The 23,585-nt window shown below is 43.2% G+C and overlaps 1 long non-coding RNA gene across 1 annotated transcript in view; it reads left to right on the top strand.

The window, feature by feature from the left end:
* The window catches only part of LOC143773796 (uncharacterized), a 144,596-nt gene extending 128,230 nt beyond the window's left edge, over nt 1-16,366 (top strand). The window contains exon 3 of the long non-coding RNA XR_013215367.1: nt 16,193-16,366. This is a non-coding gene — a long non-coding RNA (uncharacterized LOC143773796). The remainder of the gene's footprint in view (nt 1-16,192) is intronic.
* Nucleotides 16,367-23,585: the final 7,219 nt, after the last annotated feature.

Genomic DNA, 23,585 nt, shown 5'->3' on the forward strand with positions numbered 1-23,585 from the left:
AAAGAATGGAGAGGTCTGTAATTTTTACACTTCAACTGTGAGAGACGGAATCTAAGAATAAAAAACAGAAAATCACATTGTATAATTTTTTAAGTAATTAAATTGCATTGTATTGCATGAAATAAGTACTTGATCAATTGACCTTGTAGTTTTTCTTTAACAAGTCCTCCTACTCTGCACTCATTTCCTGTATTAATTGCACCTGTTTGAACATGTTACCTCTATAAAAGACAACTGTCCACACACTCAATTAATCACACTTCAACCTCTCCACCATAGTCAAAACACTAAAGGCCCCGTCACACATAGCGATTTACCAACGATCACGACCAGCGATACGACCTGGCCGTGATCGTTGGTAAGTCGCTGTGTGGTCGCTGGAGAGCTGTCACACAGACCGCTCTCTCCAGCGACCAACGATCAGGGGAACGACTTCGGCATCGTTGAAACTGTCTTCAACGATGCCAAAGTCCCCCTGCAGCACCCGGGTAACCAGGGTAAACATCGGGTTACTAAGCGCAGGGCCGCGCTTAGTAACCCGATGTTTACCCTGGTTACCAGCGTAAATGTAAAAAAAAACCAAACAGTACATACTCACCATCTGATGTCCGTCAGGTCCCTTGCCGTCTGCTTCCTGCTCTGACTGAGTGCCGCCGTACAGTGAGAGCAGAGCGCAGCGGTGACGTCACTGCCGTGCTGTGCTCTCACTTTCCGGCCGGCAGTCAGAGCAGGAAGCAGACGGCAAGGGACCTGACGGACATCAGATGGTGAGTATGTACTGTTTGGTTTTTTTTTACATTTACAATGGTAACCAGGGTAAATATCGGGTTACTAAGCGCGGCCCTGCGCTTAGTAACCCGATGTTTACCCTGGTTACCAGTGAAGACATCGCTGGATCGGTGTCACACACACCGATTCAGCGATGTCAGCGGGACCTGAACGACCAAAAAATGGTCCAGGCCATTCCGACACGACCAGCGATCTCACAGCAGGGGCCTGATCGCTGGTACGTGTCACACATAGCGAGATCGCTACTGAGGTCGCTGTTGCGTCACAAAACTTGTGACTCAGCAGCGATCTCGCTAGCGATCTCGCTAGCGATGTCGCTATGTGTGACGGGGCCTTAAAGAGCTATGTAAGGACACCAGGGACAAAATTTTAGACCTGTACTAGGCTGGGATGGGCTACAGGACAATAGGCAAGCAGCTTGGTGAGAAGGCAACAACTGTTGCCGCAATTGTTAGGAAATGAAAGAAACACAAGATGACTGTCAGTCTTCCTCGGTCTGGGGCTCCATGCAAGATCTTGCCTCATTAGGTACAGATGATTCTGAGAAAGGTCAGGAATCAGCCCAGAACTACATGGGAGGACCTGGTCAATGACCTGAAGAGATCTGGAACCACAGTCTCAAACATAACTGTTAATAACACACTACGCTGTCATTAATTAAATTCCTGCATGGCATGTAAGGTCCTCCTGTACACGCCAACACATGTCCAGGCCCATTTGAAGCTTGCCAATGACCATCTGGATGTTCCAGAGAAGGCATGGGAAAATGTCATATAGTCAGATGATACCAAAATAAAACTTTTTGGTATGAACTCCACTCGCCGTGTTTGGATGAAAAAGAAGGATGCGTACCACTCCAAGCACACCGTCCCATCCATGAAGCATCGTGAGGGAAACATCATACTTTGTGGGTGCTTTTCTGCAAAGGGGACAGGATGACCTCACTGTATTGAAGAAAGGATGGATGGGGTCACGTATCGCGAGATTTAGGCCAACAACCTACTTCCCTCAGTAAAAGCATTGAAGATGGGTCGTGGCTGCATCTGCCAGCATGACAATGACCACAATGAAACACACAGCCAGGGCAACTAAGGTGTGGATCCATAAGAAGCATTTCAAGGTCCTGGAGTGGTCTAGCCCATCTACAGACCTGAACCCAATAGAGAATTTTTGGAGAGAGCAGAAACTGAATGTTATCCTACGACAGCCCCGAAACCTGAAAGATCTGAAGATCTGTATCAAATAAAAAATTTCGGCTTTTCTATTGTATCAAATACTTATTTCATGCAATAAAATGCTAATTATGTAAAAATCAAGCAATGTGATTTTCTGTATTTTTTTACATTCTGTCCCTCATAGTTGATGTGTACCTACGATAAAAATTACAGACCTCTCCATTCATTGTAGGTGTGAAAACTTGCAAAATCGTCAGTGCATCAAATACTTATTTTCCCCACTGTAGATAGATAGATAGATAGATAGATATATAGATAGATAGATAGATAGATAGATAGATAGATAGATAGATAGATAGATAGATAGAAAAAGAAAACGAAAACAAAAAACAGCACCAAAGGAAAAAAAAAGGTGCAAAAAATCCTTCCAGGTATGTACCAAACCTCATGCTATAATCCCAAAAAATGAAGGCAGCACTCCAATAGAAAAAAAGATGTGGTTTATTTGCCCATGTGCAACGTTTCAGTCCAAAATGTGGACCTTTCTCAAGCCCATTTTTTTGGATGATAGATAGATAGATAAATAGATAGATAGATAGATAGATAGATAGATAGATAGATAGATAGATAGATAGATAGATAGATAGATACAAATAAAAAATCAAGAGGGATTGAGTGTAAAGCCTCCCAGGTACATACAGTCCACAAATGTAGCAATGAGGTAGGCTCACCCTTTGGAGACAAAATGTCGTTACATGGGCTATTAAATTAGCTTTTTTTCATGGATTGTGGTGTGCTGCTTCCATACTTTTTTGATAGATAGACAGACAGATAGGCTTTTCTTTCTTAAAGGGGTTGTTTCAAGTCATTGAATTGGTGTAATTGCAATGTGGTTGTAAAAACAAGCAACTTTGCAATTTACCTTTTATTAACCCCTTTCCGACATCTGGTGATGTATAATAATATGCCTATGTCGGACACCCTCCCATTTGATGTGGGCTCCGGCGGTGAGCCCACATCTTTTCCGGCACATGTCAAGTGTCAACAGCTGACATGTGCCTCTAACAGCCATGATCCACTCGCGGCTGTTATCCCATTAAATGGCGCTGTCAAACTCTGACAGCGGCATTTAACATGCGCTTCCGGCAAGCGCGCCGGAAACCCCGCACATCGGTGACCCCGTCACATGATCGTGGGTCACCGATGGGTCGGTATGACAACCCGATGTCTCCAGCAGACCTATATGGTTGTCACTGCCAGATTGCTATGAGCGCCGCCCGGTGGTCGGCATTCATAGCAAGTCAGCAATTCTGCTACATACAGGCGATCTGATCACCGCCTGTTTGTAGCAGAGCCTATCGGGTTATGGCAGCTTCTATTCCAGTCCCATGGAGACTATTGAAGCATGCCAAAAGTGAAAAAAAAATGTTTATAAAAATAAAACAACAAAAAAATCAAACACACACATTTTTGGTATCACCGAGTTCAGAATCGCCCGATCTATCAATATAAAAAAATTAACCCAATCGCTAAATGGCGTAGTGAGAAAAAAGTCAAAACGCCAGAATTACTTTTTTTGGTTCCCGCAACATTGCATTAAAATGCAATAACGGGCGATCAAAAGATCGTATCTGCACCATAATGATATCATTTAAAACGTCAGCTCGGTGCGCAAAAAATAAGCCCTCACTCCACCTGAGATCACAAAAATTGGAGTCACTTTGGGTATCTGAAAATGGCACAAATTTCTTTTTTTTTTAACAAACTTTGCAATTTTTTTTCATCACTTAGATGAAAAAGAACCTAGACATGTTTGGTCATTCTACGACTAAGGCTGGAGTCACACATGGCGTAAGACAATACGCCACGTATTATACGTCCGTACTACGGCCGTAATACGGAGAAATGTTCCCAAAATATTGATCCGTAGGCAGGGTGTGTCAGCGTATTTTGCGCATGGCATCCTCCGTATGTAATCCGTATGGCATCCGTACTGCGAGATTTTCGCGCAGGCTTGCAAAACCGACATCTAATGGATTTATGTGCTCAAATGTTAGGGAAAACATATATACAGTATATATATATATATATATATATATATATATATATATGTCATTGAGACACATATATATATATTCTGTATTTAGATTTCATTCAGCGCGATATCTGTGAACAGCCGGTAATTCAATTGCCGGCTTTTCATTTCTCCTGCACAAACCCAACAGGATATCAGACATGGTTACATACAGTAAACCATCTCATATCCCCTTTTTTTTTGCATATTCCACACTACTAATGTTAGTAGTGTGTATGTGCAAAATTTCAGCGCTGTAGCTGCTGAAATAAAGGGTTAAATGGCGGAAAAAATTGGCGTGGGCTCCCGCGCAATTTTCTCCGCCAGAATGGTAAAGCCAGTGACTGAGGGCAGATATTAATAGCCAGGAGAGGGTCCATGGTTATTGGCCCCCCCCCGGCTACAAACATCTGCCCCCAGCCACCCCAGAAAAGGCACATCTGGAAGATGCGCCTATTCTGGCACTTGGCCACTCTCTTCCCACTCCCTGTAGCGGTGGGATATGGGGTAATGAAGGGTTAATGCCACCTTGCTATTGGAAGGTGACATTAAGCCAGATTAATAATGGAGAGGCGTCAATTATGACACCTATCCATTATTAATCCAATTGTTGGAAAGGGTTAAAAAACACACACACACATGATTTAAAAGGATTTTAATGAAAGAAACACAGCGGTTGTTGTAATAATTTATTGTTCTCGCAATCCATTTCCAGGCCCTCGCTTGGCAAAATAATAAACGCACAAGATACATACCTTCTGATGTCAGATCACGTCCCACGAAGTAATCCATCTGAAGGGGTTAACTAATATTACAGGCACGAGCTGCGATAAACCACTCGCTCGTGCCTGTAATCCCCCGGGTGCTGAAAGGAAAGCAAGATCTGTACTTACATTGAGTCGCGGTGAGGCGCCCTCTGCTGGATGTTCTCATGAACTGCAGCCTGGGAACTTTTTCCCACGCTCCAGGTCATATGAGGACATCCACCAGGGGGCGCATCACCGCGACTGAAGGAAATGTAGGTCAATGACCTACATTTCACTCATTCGCCGGGGATTACAGACACGAGCACCGCTGCATTTAGCAGGGCTCCTGCCTGTAATATTAGTTAACCCCTTCAGATGGATTACATCGTGGGACGTGATCTGACATCAGAAGGTATGTATATTGTGCGTTTATTATTTTGCCAAGCGAGGGTTTGCAAATGGATTGCGAGAACAATAAATTATTACAACAACCGCTGTGTTTATTTCATTAAAATACTTTTTAATCATGTGTGTGTGTGTGTTTTAACCCTTTCCTACAATTGGATTAATAATGGATAGGTGTCATAATTGACGCCTCTCCATTATTAATCTGGCTTAATGTCACCTTCCAATAGCAAGGTGGCATTAACCCTTCATTACCCCATATCCCACCGCTACAGGGAGTGGGAAGAGAGTGGCCAAGTGCCAGAATAGGCGCATCTTCCAGATGTGCCTTTTCTGGGGTGGTTGGGGGCAGATGTTTGTAGCCGGGGGGGGGGGGCCAATAACCATGGACCCTCTCCTGGCTATTAATATCTGCCCTCAGTCACTGGCTTTACCACTCTGGCGGAGAAAATTGCGCGGGAGCCCATGCCAATTTTTTCCTCCACTTAACCCTTTATTTTAGCAGCTACAGTGCTGAAATTTTGCACATACACACTACTAACATTAGTAGTGTGGAATATGCAAAAAAAAAGGAGATATGAGATGGTTTACTGTATGTAAACCATGTCTCATATCATGTCGGGTTTGTGAAGGAGAAGGAAAAAGCCGGCAATTGAATTACCGACTTTTCAATAACAGCGCTGCGTATTTCTCGCAAGTCACACTGCAGGTCCGTGTGGAATCCGTATTTTTCTCGCCCCCATAGACTTTCATTGGCGTATTATTTGCGCAATACGCTGACAAACGCAGCATGCTGCGATTTTGTACGGCCGTAGAAAGCCGTATAATACTGAACCGTAATATACGGCTAATAGGAGCAGCCCCATTGAGAAGCATTGTGCCGTATGTAATGCGAGTTTTACGTACGTAGTTTTTGCGCTCTTACGTACGTAAAACACGCATGTGTGACCCCGGCCTTAGGGCTACGGCCAGAAATGCGTAAGAATGCTACATGATTGTATCATCTGTCTGGACTAATTTTTTTAAAAGAATGAAATAAAGAAGAATTTTTTTTATTGAAATTCAGTTTGCTGATCCAATTTTCTTTCTTAGACATGTTTGGTGTTTATGAACTCGTAATGACCAGGAGAATCACAGTAGCAGGTCAATTTTAGCATTTATTGAACATAGTAAAAAAGCCAAACAAAAAACAATTGTGGAATTGCACTTTTTTGCAATTTCACCGCACTTGGATTTTTTTTTCCTGTTTTCCAGTACATGATATGTTAAAACCAATGGTGTTGTTCAAAAGTACAACTTGTCTCTCAAAAAACAATCCTTCACATGGCCATTTTTGACCGAAAAATAAAAAAGTTATGGCTCTGGGAAGAAGGGGAGCAAAAAATGAAAATGCAAAAATGAAAATACCTCCGGTCATGAAGGGGTTAAAAATCCACTGAGTTTTAATTATGTAGTGTACAACCAGCTTTCTAGGTTACAAGTCACCTTGAAATTGTTAGAGTGGCCAGTTGTCTAGGCAAGGAGTGTGTGACTCTTGCAATCTGTACGCGTTAGATAGAGCCTGCAAGAGCCGCATTGAAGCTGGCTTGATTGCGGGTTCTGGCCAACTTCAGTCCGCCTGCGCTTCTCCCATGCTACAGCCTGGGAGAGCACTTAGTTTGGACCAAAGGCACAGGAGAAAAAACAGCTACTGGCAGGAGAGCACCCACTCATCAGCAGAGCACTGGCCCACGGGCAACCAGGCAGTCGGGAGGCAGAGTGCTGGTGCGCTCCTTAAGAGAGAAGATTAGAACACTTCTTTAAACTTGATTTCTGCTATCAACAGCCTTTTTTATTATCTGGTTGCTCTGTACTCTGTTTATTTTGACAGATTCAGTGTCAAGATTAATAATAATAGTAGTATTTATTTGGAGCAATGTAGTAGTTTCAGTTTATTAACTGTTAAAATATAGTTTTCCTATTTCATTGCTGTGTCTACTGACATATAAAGTTTCAATTCTGGGAAAAGATATTAAAAAAAAAGGTGTAATAAACCTTTAATCGGAGATTGTCAGCTGATTCATGCTGCCCAAACTGCAGGCAGCATGAATCAGGACCTGGCTGCTTGATTGCAACCAGGTATATTTTTTTCTGAAATTCTGGGAACCATAGCCAGAGACAGGACTTGCCTGGCATTTCCCAGCACTGCTGCAAGTGATTGACAGGTCTCTGGCTAGATCATGAAAAAATGAAAAATATGTCTTACTGCAATCATGCAGTCAGGTTCTGATTCATGCTGCCCAAATTGTGGTCAGAATGAATCAGATAATGGGTTCACTTTAACTTAGGCTGATAAATTGCTCACATCAAGCCCCTATCAGCGATCTATGAACTCAAGTGACACTCATTTACTTTCATTCATATGTTATAAAGATCATGGGGAAGGGGGTTCGTACAAGTGATCAGTTCACTGTTCATCTTTGGGCCCCAACCAACGAAAAATTCTCTGTTCTCAAAAGAGATGGAATCAACAACAAAGTCTTTTCTTGTGATTGCTGGGCAAAGATTGGGAACATAATTTGTTCATGCTACAATAGTCCGGTGTAAAAGTCCCCTAGCAGCTCGAAAAGATAATCATAGCATAGTCAAGTATAGGTACCAGTGAGCCCCACTAACTTGAAATGCCCAGTCTGAATGGAGCAGTGGCCAGGCACCTCCACTCCATTCATTCTTTATGGGACTGCCAGAGAAGAATACTCAACTATCATCAGCAGTCCTATAGAGAAACAATGGAGCAGTGGTGTACGGTGTGCATTCTGGCCCACTGATCCATTCAGATGGGTCATTTTAGAGTGCTGTTCTTGGGATCAGGGCCGGACTGGCCAGTGGGCAATTCTGGCAAATGCCAGAAGTGCCTGTCTGATCATGGGCTGCCTTGTCTGCTACATTGTTAGCAGAATCAGTGTTCTCAAGACACCCATACTGTTAACAGTTGTGATGGAGCACAAAGTGGCAGGCCATGGGTATCATTAGAAATATTGGTCGTGTAGTAAATCTTGCTTTCCTCCATCCACGATAATGTTAGTAATATATCCCCTTCTGTTGCTTGGAAATGGTGACAACATGGGCCTGTGTGATTGCAAATGCCAGGACTGAATTTTAGTCCCAGTCCATACCTGCTTGGGATCTGTGATAGTCCCAGAAGTCAGACACTCACTGTTTCGCTATTATCACCTGTTTAATGGATAGGTGGTAATATTTGAACATTAAAATGACTATTTATTTGAAAGTCCGAGATTGTGCTCTCCACCCCAGAGTGATAAAAAAGTGACAAAATTGTGCCACAAAAAAGTGCACTAGGATATAGTCTCTTGTAGCCCTCTCTAACAAGAGAAAGGCCTCTAATAACCCCATCTCCCAGAGCCAGAAGGCCAGAGTGAGGGTCAAGGACAAATAGCCTCCCCTAACCAAAGTCAAAGGAGACCCAATCTAGCGCCTCCTAGGCTGCCACCCAAGCGAGAACTAGGATCCATTAATGGTCGACTCCTTTCTGAAAGATGTAGAGGCAGGCGTCCGGCCATACACTCCCCCCTAGACCGATCAGAAGGGAACCCGTAAGGGAAGTGCACTCTAATGACACACAGTGGTATGGTAACACCCAAGTGAAAGCAATCAAAAATAAATAGATATATAGGGAAATAACTGTTTATTGGTTCTGCAGGCTCTCACAGACTTAATAGCGTCACTTGAGACTACCAAACATGATAAGATCTGCCCACCAACATGTGTGTTAAATTACTATCCTTCACTAAATCTCATGTGGAGAGAGCGGAAAGATCATTCGTTTCTAATGGCACAAGTGTCAGATCAGTATCCTAATAGAACCTGCATTAGTTTGCATGCATCCTGGGAATGTTTATGGTAATGTGATGGTTCCTTGCAGACATGGAATGTTGTAATGCAAAGTGCAAGGCAGATTGAATGATAGCCGTATGTTCTCTGATACGTGACAGGGCAAAACAACACCACCACAGTGTATATACACAAATTTAAGATAGTCAGATGGAATTTACATCATGTCAACATGCTGTGATTAGATTCAACTGCGGTGAAAGAAGTTTACATGTCTAGAAATGATGTTAGCGTCTACCATTTGTGTCTCCAGTCTGTGAGCTAAATATATGATCAGCAACTACACAAATTTCACTGATAGTTTGCTAATTTATCAGGTTGGAGTCCACCCTGTCTGGATTAGAAAGCATTGCATAGAGTAAACTGAATATAAATGTATCCAATTGTGTGCAGAGAGTAAAGGTACCTTCACACTGAGCGACTTAACAACGATATCGCTAGCGATCCGTGACGTTGCAGCATCCTGGATAGCGATATCGTTGTGTTTGACACGCAGCAGCGATCAGGATCCCGCTGTGACATCGCTGGTCGGAGCTAGAAGGCCAGCACCTTATTTCGTCGCTGGATCACCCGCTGACATCGCTTGATCGGTGTGTGTGACACCGATCCAGCGATGTCTTCACTGGTAACCAGGGTAAACATCGGGTTACTAAGCACAGGGCCGCGCTTAGTAACCCGATGTTTACCCTGGTTACCATTGTAAATGTAAAAAAAAAAAAAACAGTACATACTTACATTCCGGTGTCTGTCCCCTCGCCGTCAGCTTCCCGCACTGACTGTGAGCGCCGGCCGTAAAGCACAGCGGTGACGTCACCGCTGTGCTTTCCGGTCGGCGCTCACAGTCAGTGCAGGAAAGCACAGCGCCGGGGGACAGACACCGGAATGTAAGTATGTACTGTTTGGGGTTTTTTTACATTTTACACTGGTAACCAGGGTAAACATCGGGTTACTAAGCGCGGCCCTGCACTTAGTAACCCGATTTTTACCCTGGTTACCCGGGGACTTCGGCATCGTTGGTCGCTGGAGAGAGCGGTCTGTGTGACAGCTCTCCAGCGACCACACAACAACGAAACAGCGACGCTGCAGTGATCGGCATCGATGTCTATATCGCTGCAGCGTTGCTTAATGTGACGGTACCTTAAGATTAGGTATGTGTAAGCTTGTAGCCACGGAGTGCAAACATCAGTGTTCACCTTGACTGAGAGCAAACAGCTTTAAAATGGTGAGAAATTGAAATACAAAGAATAAAAGAAACTTTAAAGCATCACTACAGCGTTGTTGTTTTTTAATTAAACTCCTGGAGTGACGCTTCTAATCTAAGGTCCTTGACATCTGTCTTATATTCACCTTCCGACATATTCATCTGTTATCACCGGCGCTCCCGTCAGTCTAGGGAAGTTTGTGACCTGCTGGATCGCTCCAGTGTTTCATGGAGCGAGTCGGACGTCACTTTACAATAAAGGTCTATGAGACCCTTTTTCTGGATCTCTTAGACTAAAATTGAGAGCTTGTGACATAACTTCTGACTTCCGGCCAATCAGAAGCTGCGGTCACAGGATGGCAGGATGACAAGAAGCACCACTCTAGCTCTGAAAAAAATAAAACCGCTGGAGAGGTGTTTTAAAGAGAATCTGTCATTCGATTTATGCTGCCTAAACCACAGGCTTCTTGATCCAGAGCCTTTGATGTATGATTGCGTATTTTGAAGAATCCCACTCTACAGACAGTTCTCTCAGCGGTGGACACACCATTGGTGTAACCTGTGCACCGCACAGGGGACCAAGAGATAAGGGGAACACTTCTACCTCCAAAGCAGGTTGAAAAGTCATTATGAGACTACAAATAGCCCATATATTGTTCTTGCAGAGGGGACTTCTCCTGTTTGTGTCTGCCCCTCAGTTCTCTCCTTATCTACATACATGGGATTTACCTATCAATCAACGAGAGCAGGGGTGAGGAATCTTTTTTCTGCCAAGGGCCATTTGGATATTTATACCATCCTTCGGGGGCCGTACAAACTCCGCCCACAAAGTACATCCTGACTCTGGCACTGGTTTCAGGACGTAATCTTTCATTGCATGCCCTTCAGTGTTCAGTAGTGAACACTGTGTGTGTGGTAACAGAGCAAGAAGAAATTAATGAGTTGGTTGTAAAAAAAATACACCTCCCTGCCCAAGAATGCGGTCCCTGAGAATGTGCTCGGGGGCCTGATAAAAGGTCATTGAGGGCCGTAAATGGCCCTGGGGCCTGAGGTTCCCCACCCCTGAACTAGAGCAATATAGAGAAAGCCTTCAAACTAGAGCTAGGCTGTAAATCATGCTACCTGTGCTTTGGGAAGCATGATTTGTGGCTCCAACTTGGCCTTTTTTGGAAAACCTGACACGGAAACAATGACAGAGGTAGACATACCCCATGATGATGTTTGTAAAGAATGGTATAATTAACAGCACCATACAAACGAATAAAATAAATACACTAAAATTAATTTAATATGTAGGCTATTCAGCTGCACATGGGTCCATAGTGAAGGTGGGCCCAGTCACACTGCGTGTATGTCAGACACTGCTGTGATACTGCTAGAGATGTTGAGGAAAAGGCCCTTTCATATACAAAAGTGCTTCTCACAAAATTAGAATATAATTTAAAAAGTTCCTTTATTTCAGTTCTTCAATACAAAAAGTGAAACTAATATATTATATAGAGTCATTACAGAGTGATCTATTTCAAGTGTTTATTTCTGTTAATGTTGATGATTATGGCTTACAGCCAATGAAAACCCAAAAGTCATTATCTCAGTAAATTAGAATAATTAACAACAAAAACCTGCAAACGCTTCCTAAGCGTATAAAAAGGTCCCTTAGTCTATTTCAGTAGGCTCCACAATCATGGGGAAGACTGTTGACTTGACAGATGTCCAGAAGGCAGTCATTGACACACTCCACAAGGAGGGTAAGCCGCCACAAAAAGTCATTGCTAAAAAAGCTGGGTATTCACAGAGTGCTGTGTCCAAGCATATTAATGGAAAGTTGAGTGGAAGGGAAAAGTGTGGTAGAATAAAGTGCACAAGCAACCGGGATAACCACAGCCTTGAAAGGATTATTAAGAAAAGGCCATTCAAAAATTTGGGGGAGATTCACAAGGAGTGTACTGCTGCTGGAGTCATTTCTTCAAGAGCCACAACACACAGACTTATCCAGCACATGGGCTACATGTGTCACATTCCTTGTGTCAAGCCACTCATGACCAATAGACAACGCCAGGTTCAAAGTCAGCGCAGCCGTCTACCAGGAAATTTTAGAGCACTTTATGCTTCCCTCTGCCGACACGCTTTTTGGAGATGGAAATTTCATTCTCAGCAGGACTTGGCACCTGTCCACACTGCCAAAAGTACCAATACATGGTTTAAAAACAACAGTATCACTGTGCTCGATTGGCCAGCAAACTCACCTGACCTTAAACTCATAGAGACAGGTAAGACAATCAAAATCTATTCCCTATTCAGTTGGCACACAGCAAATACTCACCATATGTATTTGTATAATCTATATCATGGCTGCTGCTTTCACACACAATCACCGCCCTTGCATCAACTCTTTACACTCCATCCATATTGGCCCCTCTGTCCTGGCCTCTCCTATGTATAGCACTCATGCTCTGTTCACATTGCTCAACAGTACAGATCCATTCAGTCCCACCATCCAACACAAGAGACGCTCTCACAAATCACTTAACCATCTGCTCACTCTTTCTATCCTCCTTCTCCTAGTTGCTGGAGACATCTCTCCGAACCCCGGCCCCCCATGTTATAGCCAGTCAAACCTCCCAATTGCTACACCCAGAAACCCCTCTAACCTTATTAATATTCCATGCATGCCTTCTGTCTCTTTCAATTGTGCTCTTTGGAATTCTCGCTCTGTGTGTAATAAACTCTCCTTCATTCATGACTTCTTCCTTTCTAACTCTCTTAATCTCCTGGCTCTTACTGAAACCTGGATCCAGCAGTCAGACACCACCGCTGCTGCTGCTCTCTCATTTGGTGGACTACACTTTTCTCATACCCCAAGATCAGACAACAGAGCAGGTGGAGGCGTTGGTCTGCTCCTTTCACCCAAATGTACCTTCCAAGTTATCCCCCAAGTACCCTCACTTGTATTCCCTTCCTTTGAGGTCCATGCTGTCAGATTCTACGTCCCCTTCTCCATGCGAGTGGCGGTGGTGTATCGTCCTCCCGGCCCCTCTCACCAGTTCCTGGATCATTTTGCCACCTGGCTTCCACACTTTCTCTCTTATGACACCCCCACCCTCATCATGGGTGATTTCAATATCCCAATTGCTTCTCCCCTCTCCCCATCTGCTTCTCACCTTTTATCTCTAACCTCCTCTTTCGGCCTCTCGCAGCATACTAACTCTCCAACACATGATGATGGAAACTCCCTTGATTTGGTCTTCTCCCGGCTTTGCTCACTGGATGATTTCACAAACTCCCCTCTCCCGCTCTCTGACCACAACTTTCTTTCATTCTCTATCAAGAACTGCCATCCCGCTCAGGTCATCCCCACTTTCCACACTTATAGAAACATACAGGCCATTAACACCCAGAAACTTATGAAGAACTTGCAGTCTTCATTGGCCCCAATCTCCTCCATCTCTTGTCCTGATTCTGCTCTGAAGCATTACAATGAAACCCTGCAAAGTGCCCTGGAAGAAGCTGCACCTCCTATACATAGAACAACTCGGCACAGACGGCGACAACCGTGGCACACGCTGCAAACACGTTTCCTGCAGCGGTGCTCCAGGTGCGCCGAACGTCTGTGGAGAAAATCTAATCTGCCCGAAGATTTCATCCATTATAAGTTCATGTTAAAAACATACAACTCTGCCCTTCACCTCTCCAAACAAACCTATTTCAACACCCTCATCACCTCGCTGTCCAATAACCCTAAACGTCTCTTTGACACTTTCCGGTCCCTACTCAACCCAAGAGAGCAGGCCCCAACCACAGATCTCCACGCTGACGATCTAGCCAATTACTTCAAAGAAAAAATTGACCACATTCGACAGGAAATCATTTCCCAATCTCTTCATACCAAGCACTGTCCTCCCTCCCCCACTGCATCTAGTTCACTCTCTGACTTTGAACCAGTTACAGAAGAAGAAGTAAGCAGGCTCCTTGCATCTTCTCGCCCGACCACTTGCACCAGCGACCCCATTCCGTCGCATCTCCTCCAGTCCCTTTCCCCGGCTGTCACCTCTCACCTAACAAAAATATTCAACCTTTCCCTCACTTCCGGTATTTTTCCCTCCTCATTTAAGCATGCCATCATACATCCACTACTTAAAAAGCCCTCCCTCGATCAAAATTGTGCCGCTAATTATAGACCTGTCTCTAATCTTCCCTTCATCTCTAAACTCCTGGAACGCCTGGTCCACTCCCGTCTTACCCGCTATCTCTCAGATAATTCTCTTCTCGACCCTCTTCAATCTGGTTTCCGCTCTTTACACTCTACTGAAACTGCCCTCACTAAAGTCTCTAATGACCTACTAACAGCTAAATCTAATGGTCACTATTCCATGCTAATTCTCTTGGATCTCTCCGCAGCATTCGACACTGTGGATCATCAGCTCCTCCTCACTATGCTCCGCTCCATCGGCCTCAAGGACACCGTTCTCTCTTGGTTCTCCTCCTATCTCTCTGGCCGATCCTTCACTGTTTGTTTTGCTGGTTCCTCCTCCTCTCACCTTCCCCTTACTGTTGGGGTTCCTCAAGGATCAGTCCTAGGCCCCCTCCTCTTCTCTTTGTATACTGCCCCTATTGGACAAACAATCAGTAGATTTGGTTTCCAGTACCATCTCTATGCTGACGACACCCAATTATATACCTCTTCTCCTGTTATCACGCCGACCTTTTTAGAAAACACCAGTGATTGTCTTACCGCTGTCTCTAACATCATGTCCTCCCTCTATCTGAAACTGAACCTGTCAAAAACTGAACTCCTCGTGTTCTCTCCCTCTACAAACCTACCTTTGCCCGACATTGCCATCTCTGTGTGCGGTTCCACCATTACTCCAAAGCAACATGCCCGCTGCCTTGGAGTCATCCTTGATTCCGAGCTTTCATTCACCCCCCACATCCGATCACTGGCTCGCTCTTCTTATCTGCATCTCAAAAACATTTCCAGAATTCGCCCTTTTCTTACTTTCGACTCTGCAAAAACTCTTACTGTCTCACTTATTCATTCTCGTCTGGACTATTGTAACTCTCTACTAATTGGCCTACCTTTTACCAGACTCTCCCCGCTCCAATCTGTCCTGAATGCTGCTGCCAGGATCATATTCCTCGCCAACCGTTACACCGATGCCTCTACCTTGTGCCAGTCATTACACTGGCTACCCATCCAATCCAGAATCCAGTACAAAACTACTACCCTCATCCACAAAGCACTCCATGGCTCAGCACCACCCTACATCTCCGCTCTGGTCTCAGTCTACCAACCTACCCGTGCCCTCCGCTCTGCTAATGACCTCAGGTTAGCATCCTCAATAATCAGAACCTCCCACTCCCGTCTCCAAGACTTTACACGTGCGGCGCCGATTCTTTGGAATGCACTACCTAGGTTAATACAATTAATCCCCAATCCCCACAGTTTTAAGCGTGCACTAAAAACTCATTTGTTCAGATTGGCCTACCGCCTCAACGCATTAACCTAATTATCCCTGTGTGGCCTATTAATAAAAAACAACAACATAATCACGTTCCTCCATCATGTTCTCATACACTTTATGCAGTTAATAGCCTCTGTGTCTGTACTGTTACATACTTAGGCAGTTAACTGGTTCATGCAGCTTTACATGAACACCCGAGCCTTACACTATGGCTGGTCCAAATAACTAAAGCAATTGTTACCATCCACCTCTTGTGTCTCCCCTTTTCCTCATAGATTGTAAGCTTGCGAGCAGCAGGGCCCTCATTCCTCCTGGTATCTGTTTTGAACTGTGATTTCTGTTATGCTGTAATGTCTGTTGTCTGTATAAGTCCCCTCTATAAGTTGTAAAGCGCTGCGGAATATGTTGGCGCTATATAAATAAAATTATTATTATTATTATTATTATAGAGAATCTATGGGGTATTGTCAAGAGGAAAATGAGAGACACCAGACCCAACAATGAAGATGGAAGATGAGCTGAAGGCTGCTATGAAAGCAACCTGGGGTTCCATAACACCTCAGCATTGTCACAGGCTGATCGCCTCCATGCCACACCGCATTGATGCAGTAATTGACACAAAAGGAGCCCTGACCAAGTACTAAGTGCATTTATTGAACTTACATTTCAGTAGGCCAACATTTTGGATTTTAAAATCATTTTTCATGCTGGTGTTATAAATTATTAGAAAAAACAGCAAAACATGGCAGAGATGCTTACCTGCCTAGGCCTCCAAACAAATGCACTATCAGGATAGTGCATTTGTTTGGAGGCCTAGGCAGGTAAGCATCTCTGCCATGTTTTGCTGTTTTTTCTCATTTTTGGAGGATCTCTGAATCCTCTTTTTGTGCTTTTAGCTGTTATAAATTATTCTAATTTACTGAGATAATAAATTTTGGGTTTTCATTGACTGTAAGCCATAATCATCAACATTAACAGAAATAAACACTTGAAATAGATCACTCCGTTTGTAATGACTATATACTATATGAGTTTCACTTTTTGTATTTAAGAACTGAAATAAATTAACTTCTTGATGATATTCTAATTTAGTGAGAAGCATTTGTGGTTAATTATTAGATTTTGTTCATATTTTATTATATTGTGTCTCAAGTGAATATACATGTAAATGCATAACATTGCTGAGTCTTGACGTATGGGGGGCCCAGACACAAGCCGTGCACAGGGGGCCTTCGCTGTCAGTTTCTGCCCCTGACCAGATGGAGTCAGTTTGTACTTCATTTTTTGACCAATGCCTTATGCGAATCAGATGACTTTCAATTCATGAGAAAGCACAAAATCACAAGAGGTGATAGGTGATTCTATATACAATCTGAATGGAAAAGTGGAACTTTTTTTCGATTTACTGGTGAATAGAATATAATCCGAGAATCTATTCCGCTAATTTTCTCAAAAATTCACCAAAAGAGCAGCAATCCAAATAGCGGCCAAACTTTAGCCAACTTCAGTCTTTCTTTCTTTAAGGAATTTTCCATCAATAGTCAATACATATTTTAACACCATTGGCCTGCTGCAGCAGTAATACCACAACTTCACTGCAGTCAATAATTGTGCTAAACCAATGGGCAATGAATATTATTATTATTATTCATTTTTATAGCGCCATTTATTCCATGGCGCTTTACATGTGAAATACGGGGCAAATACTGTATAGACAAATACATTAAACATGAGCAAAAACAAGGCACACGGGTAAATAAGGAGGGAGGACCCTGCCCGCGAGGGCTCACAGTCTGCAGGGGATGGGTGATGATACACTAGGAGAGGGCAGAGCTGGTTGTGCGGCGATTCAGTAGGTTCAGGATCACTGCAGGCTGTAGGCTTGTCGGAAGAGGTGAGTCTTCAGGTTCTTTTTGAAAGTTTCTATAGTAGGCGAGAGCCTGATGTGCTGGGGTAGAGAGTTCCAGAGTATGGGGGAAGCACGGGAGAAGTCTTGGATGCGGTTGTGGGAAGAAGAGATGAGAGGGGAGTAGAGAAAGAGGTCTTGAGAGGATCGGAGGTTGCGTGTTGGTAGGTACCGGGAGATCATGTCACAGATGTATGGAGGAGATAGGTTGTGGATGGCTTTGTAGGTCATTGTGAGGGTTTTGAACTGGAGTCTCTGGGCGATAGGAAGCCAGTGAAGGGCTTGGCATAGGGGAGAGGCTGGGGAATAGCGGGGAGACAGGTAGATTAGTCGAGCAGCAGAGTGTAGGATGGATTGGAGTGGTGCCAGAGTGCTAGAGGGGAGTCCAGAGAGTAGGAGGTTGCAGTAGTCGAGGCGGGAATATAGCAGGCTTTATTGTTTTTATTTACAGCAAGACCATAGGGTGAAAAAAATGCATTGGTGGAAAAGGCACAACGAAAATTAACAGTATTTTTTAATTTTCCTAATTTTATATATTTGAGAAAGGTTTTCCATTTACTGTATGAAGTTTTCCAGGAGGTTATAGATTATTTGTGAAAGGAATTTTGTACATTTTGGGGGCATAAAGGTGATATAGCAGAGTTTTACTGTCATTAAAACCACGTTCTAGAGTAAAATAATAGTAAATATCATGTGACCCTGTTAGTCACACCAATCTTTGCTAAGCCCAACCTACTTTTTTAATAAAAGTGGTGCGACCAGCATCTACACGTTGCATGAAGAAATGTGTGTCTTTATATGTCATTTTTGTGGAGTAAATGCCGCTATGCATATCCCCTCATTGTGTAACCTATGGGTCTCAAACCTGAGGGGCACAGGAACTCCCTGTAACTTAGGGCTCACCTTCCCACACCATGCAGGGATGCCTGCATACTCACCGCCTTGCTCCTGCGGCGTGGCCTCAGGCATGTCCCCTAGTGCACGCATATAGTAAAATGCCCTAAGCCTATAGCTGAGAGGCATTTGGTAACAGAGTTCACCTAAAAGATGGCTCCCAGCCAATAACTGGGAGGTATTGTGCATAAAAGACTCCTTCCTCTTAAGGAATCGCCGAAGCAACAATATTCATTAGTGTGTTGTTCCTCCTACTAATGAGTGGTGAGGTCCCCTGGTCCTGGTGTGGCCAGTGTCCTGAACCCGCATCCCTGCTCCCAGTGTAGCCATGTCCTGAACCTGCCCCCCTGCTCCCCTGGTCCTTGTGCGTCCAGTGACTGAAAATGCTCCCCTGGTCTATGTGTGGCCAATGCCTGAACCTGCTCCCTTGGTCCATGTGCAGCCAGTTCCTGAACCTGCTTCCCTGGTCCATGTTCGTCAACGGCAGGAACCTGCTCCCCTGACCCATGTGTGGCCAGTGCCTGACCATGCTCCTCTGGTCTGCGTGTGGTCAGTGCCTGAAACCTTGTTCCCTGGTCTGTGTATAAAGTCTGCTAAAACCAGTCTCCAAATCAGCCCAGTCTGAATATAGCTTGAATCCATGTAAGTAACCGTTATGTAGAGGAGCCAGAATTTATTAATCTGAACGAAGCCCTAGTTCTTAAACAGTGTCAGCGAACGTGACCCCTAGCAGAGTCAGAGACAGTAGCAGAGCAGAGTGACCGCAACAGGGTCCAGGGAGCAATGTGGCTCGCCTATATCAGCATCTTTTTCAGCTGAATGTCCAAGAACAGAAATTCAGTTGAAATGTACTGTGGTGCAGAGAGCCTCCAGCTCCCTGCACCACAATAGCTATAAGAACCATCGGCCTATCAGAGGTCGGCAGATGATACAGGCATGAGGGATATTATTACGAAATGGGAGACATTATTACAGGATGAGGGACATTTTTACAAGACTGGAGATACCATTATAGTATGGGTGACATTATTACACAGGAAGGAGGACATTATTTCAGGATGGGGACCATTATTATAGGAACAGGGACATTATTACAGGATGGAAGACATTACAGGATGGAGAAAATTATTACAGGATGGAGAATATTATTACAGAACGGGGAACATTATTACAAGAAGAGGACATTATTACAAGAAGAGGACATTATTACAAGATGGGGACATTATTACACAGGAAGGGGGACATTATTACAGGAAGGGAGATATTATTACAAGATTGGGACATTATTACAGGATGGGGACCATTATTACAGGAAGGTGGACATTATTTCAGGATGGAGGACATTATTACAGGATGAAAGACATTACAGGATGGAGAAAATTATTACAGGATGGAGAGTATTAATACAGGATGGGGAACATTATTACAAGAAGGGGACATTATTACAAGATGGGGACATTATTACAGGAAAGGAGATATTACTACAGGACGGAGGACATTATTACTGAAAGGGGGAAATTATTACAGGATGGAGGACATTATTACAGAAAGGGGGAAATTATTTTAGGATGGAGGACATTATTACAGGATCTGAAACATTATGACAGGATGGGGAACTTTACTAAAGGATGGGAACATTATTACAGAAAGGTTGACATTATTGCAGGAATGGGGGCAATACTACAGCATTATTACAGGATGGGTCCCATGATTGGTGACATTATTGCAGAATAGGTGACATTATTACAGGATGAGCGACATTATTAGGGACATTATTATTAGAAAAGGATGTTATTACAGAAACAAGGATATTATTATAGGAAAGGGTACATTATTACAGAAAGGGGCACATTATTACAGGATGGGGAACATTATAGCAAGGGTGACATTATTACAGGATGGGAAACATTATTGCAGAAAGGGGGGCATTATTACAAAATGGATGTTCTTATTATGGCTAGGGAGACATTATTACAGAATGGGGGAAATTTTTACAGAATGGAGGCCAGCATGGAGGACAATATTACAGGACGAAAGACATTGTTACAGGAGGGGGGCCAGGACAATGGAATATAATTTCAAAATAAGAACCAGAATGGAGGGAATTATTAAAGAAAGGAGACAGGACTGGGGGCATTCTCATAAAATGGTGACCAGGAAAGGGGACATTATTAAATAAAGCCACCAGGACAGTGGCCCCTATGTCACCTATGCTTGACATGTAGGGTGACACTTGGGGGATAATATAACTGTATATGGCTAATGGGAAGACAAAAAAGGAAAAAAATGTTGCCACTAAAATGCTGTTTTATGTAAAAACTAAAGTAAACACAAGAAGCCTACAAATTTAGTAATGCCGCGTCCGGAACGACCCAAGCTATGAAACTGTACCATAACCCAAGAACACCATAAAAAATAAATAACATGCCAAAAATGTATCTTTTTCATTATACAGGCACACAAGAAATGGAATAAAAAGTGATCAAAAAGTAGTAAAAAAAATAGTATCATGTCATCTCTCAAAGAATACATCATATAAAATTAAATTTTTTCTATGTCTGACATTTTAACTTTATACTGGCTTTTCATTGTAATAATTCTGTCTGACATGTACCTTTCCAGTTAATCATCAATGAACCTTTCCAGGAAGCTAAAACACAATATTAAATAGATCTAAAACTTCATAACAGTATTTTTTGCCAAAATACAGCAACCTTTTGGTGAATCTACTGCCAAACTTGAGGTGCTCTCACAATAGCACTGTAGGTAGCTATCTCCTGTATGCCTACATCCAATCCAATAAAGTATATGCAAATGTGTGGCCATCACTCCATTCAGAAGAAAAAAAATACCAGAGTCTTGGTCTCAGCATCAATGAGGGTCCCAGCAGGAGGACCACCAACGATCTGATACTTATCACCTATCTTGTGACTGGACAACCTCTTAAATTTTATACAAGGGTAAAAAGTTGAGACTATAAAGTGGGTTTGTTAGGAAACTGCTTAGACAATCACATGATCAGTAAATGCGCAAACAGGAAATTCTATCACATTGGCCAACAATATGTAGAATGTGTATGATAAGAGAATTGTATAGAGTTCTGTAGTTCACCCACATCTTTAGGTCATTTAGTGAGGGTCTGATTGACATTGTCCTCCATGCCAGGCTGTAATCCCCTTGTATGCTGTCTATGTAATCAGGAAGCATTAAGAGTCAGACATACAATTCTGTTTTGTTGCAAACAAACCTAAGCTGACCATACACAATAGTGAGGCCGACTGCTAATGATCCAGACGTACTAATACACATGAAGCAAAGAACTCAATGGTTTTCCATATGGAGAGCATAGAAAGCCCCTACAAAGCACCTCTGGTGGCAGATTATCTCCTAGAGAACAAAAGGGTGGAGAGTTAGAATTCAAACTACCTACAGTCACACATCCATGGTTGACAGTCCATGTATGGACCATGATTCACAGACCTGCTATGGGTCTCCTGACCAGGATTTTACAGCTTCACATATAGTGGATCTAAAAGATCTGCAGTACATACCCCTGTATAGAAAAAATCATACCAAAAAGAAACATTTCAGAACTTTTTCCACTTTTTTATCACCCATAATCTATACAAAACCCAGAAATAAACAAACTTCAATCACTTTGAGTGGGAAAATAGAAATATACTTGGGATGTGGCTGTGTTCAGAAGTACCCAATCACATTTATGTTTGGTTAGGTTTTTCTTAAAGAAGAAGCCATCTCTAAATATTAATTTTATAATTGCAAGTGTGTTTTGGTAAAAGTAAAAAAATAATTGGCTCCATTGACATATAAATACTATGATGGACACTTGGCATATACATGTCTGCAGTATAATGGATAAAAAAAACCCATCTCCACTATCGATTTACACCATGTTAACTATTGCTGATTGTTCCAAACACAACAAATGGCATGGTGAAAACTGTTTGTTTGTGTCAATGAATGAGTCAGACCAGGATAACAAGCAGGCCCTGAAAAATGCTAGGCAGGTAATTTTATTCATTAGTCTGCAAAGCTTATCAGTGCTGGGATCTGGATAAGTCTGGCTCCCAGTGGATGTGGATGTAGCAAGTTCCATTTGTAAAAGGAAGCGCAGCTTACCAACAAGCAATCCTCTCATCAGGATCTGTCACCTCTTGGAAAATTGATATAAGATTTCTTTAAATACAATATTATTTATTTTTTGTATTTAATTTCACTTTTTTAAATTTTTATATGATGAGAAGCCTGAAGGTATAAACAAAGGACAGAAGATGTATGGAAAATGTAACTATCAGATACCAACAAATATCAGTCTGGTCTTTCGCCTTAGGCTACTTTCACACTAGCGTCGTGCGCTGCACGTCGCTATGCGACGTGGTGGCGCACCGACGCTAGCTGTGGAAGCGCCGCACAACGGGGGCAGCGGATGCTGTTTTTCAACGCATCCGCTGCCCCATCGTGAGGTGCGGGGAGGCATGCGCGCATGCGCGGTCGGAAAAGACGGGAACGACGCACCAAAAAACGTTACAAGCAACGTTTTTTGGTGACGACGGTCCGACGCAACACGACGCAACCATCGCACGACGGTTGCGACGTGTGGCAATGCGTCGCACTGCGTCATTAATAAAAGTCTATGGAGAAAAAACGCATCCTGCAAGCACTTTTGCAGGATGCGTTTTTTCTCCAAAACGACGCATAGCGAGGTGCAGTGCACGACGCTAGTGTGAAAGTAGCCTTACTTGATCTATGAAATCAAGGAAAACCTTCCTTGACATAAGAACTTACAAAATGGAATTGGAGCAATGACATAACTGGTACATGGTGTAATTTTGTACTAAGACTATTAGTGGCAATGGGGAATATAAATAAACTGCAGATAGGAGCACCTAAGGTCACTTTAAGACCTCCTTCACGCATCTGATTTTGTGTCCATATGCGATCCCGTTTTTAAGGACTACAAATACGGACACATGCACACCCATTGTAGTCCATGGTGGTGTACACATGTTTTTTAGAGATGC

Source organism: Ranitomeya variabilis, chromosome 5 (assembly GCF_051348905.1).
Source record: "Ranitomeya variabilis isolate aRanVar5 chromosome 5, aRanVar5.hap1, whole genome shotgun sequence".
Taxonomy (NCBI): domain Eukaryota; kingdom Metazoa; phylum Chordata; class Amphibia; order Anura; family Dendrobatidae; genus Ranitomeya; species Ranitomeya variabilis.